The 1,532-nt window shown below is 42.3% G+C and overlaps 1 non-coding gene across 1 annotated transcript; it reads right to left on the reverse strand.

Moving 5' to 3' along the window:
- Positions 1-428: 428 nt before the first annotated feature.
- On the reverse strand, positions 429-536 carry LOC145123166 (small nucleolar RNA R71). The gene has a single exon (XR_013715039.1). It is a non-coding gene; the product is annotated as a small nucleolar RNA R71 (small nucleolar RNA).
- Between the last annotated feature and the right edge of the window lie 996 nt (positions 537-1,532).

Genomic DNA, 1,532 nt, shown 5'->3' on the forward strand with positions numbered 1-1,532 from the left:
AATCAGACAAAGTAAGTGAACCCAAAAGCGAACCAAAAGCCACAATGAAGGACATTGCTAATATGACGATGGAAGCATACAAGAGGCGGATGCGTGAAGACACTAAACCGGGACTTGTGCAACCCACAATCCCCAACACAACCAGCTTTGAACTGAAAACACACATACTTGCTCAACTGAAAGGCATACCCTTCTATGGGAAAGACCACGAGGACTCCTACGAGCACATTGATGAGGTTAATGACATCGCCGACTAGTTCAACATACCAAACATACCACGCGAGACAATTTTTCTAAGAATGCTCCCCGCTACTCTTAAGGGTGCAGCATAAGATTGGCTGAAGTCACTCCCGCCAAGAACAATAACAACATGGGAACAAATGCGTGAAGAGTTCATGCAATAGTTTTGCCTACCTTCGAAAGTTTCCAAGTTAAAGAAGGCTATTGCAAATTTTGAGCAACAAAAAGGGAGAGTCACTGTATGAGGCATGGGAGCGTTATAAAGGGTTGCTTAGAAACTGTCCTCAAAATGATCTAATGTGCAACAAGAGGTCTCGATTTTCTATGATGGGGTAAACCTTACTACTAGGCAACTCCTTGATTATCAAGGGCCACTCACAAAGAAAAGAATCGACCGTAATCGACGAATTTTCCAAACATTCAAGAGAATATCATAACCCTCGACAAGATGTGACTAAGGGAATCGTGAATTCTGCTTTGGATGACATGGCAACGGTATTGGCAATGTTGCATAACATGGATATGAGGATGACTAAGATGGATCAAACAATCCATGCTACATGATTGGGGTGTGAAAACTATAACGAGCCGCATTTAACCAAAGACTATGATCTTGATGAAAATGGAAACCGAAAGGCTCAAGCTTGCTATTCGAGCGGTGATCGTTATGATGAAGACTGGAGAAAGCCCAAAAAGAAGTGGTTACCTTATGATGAGTACAAGAAAGCCAAGGAAGAGAAGTATGAACAAAAAGGAAGAGGCTTTTACCAAATAGAGGAACCGACTCCCGTAAAGAAACCCGATTTTGAGACAATGCTTGCTCGTTTTGCTGCCGCATCAGAAAAGAGACACAAAGATACCAAAGTAGTACTTAGAAATCAACAAGCTTCAATCAAGAACATTGAACAAAAAATCGGGCAACTATCAAAGCAATTCAACGAAATATTATCGGCCACACTTCCAGGAAACACCAAAAAAAAACCTGAAAGGAGCTCACATCCACGCCATTACAACCAGAAGTGGGCAAATTATTACCCATTTGAATCCTATTAACCCGAATGATGAGCAGGAAGGGCGAGAAGCAAGTCAAGAAAAAGAGTCTGAACAGTCACCACGACGTGGTGAAGACACCACGACGTGGCAGACACTTGAAAAGAAAACTGCTGAGCCCGTTAAGCCATACCGCCCTTTCCCAGTAGAGCAAGACAAGATAAAAATGCTGAAGACTGCCAGAAGTTCCTAGATCACATCAAATCCCTTGAAATCAATATTCCATTCATTGAAGCCTTAGC

This window comes from Lactuca virosa, chromosome 6, assembly GCF_052849685.1.
Source record: "Lactuca virosa cultivar CGN04683 chromosome 6, Lactuca_virosa_CGN04683_v6, whole genome shotgun sequence".
Taxonomy (NCBI): domain Eukaryota; kingdom Viridiplantae; phylum Streptophyta; class Magnoliopsida; order Asterales; family Asteraceae; genus Lactuca; species Lactuca virosa.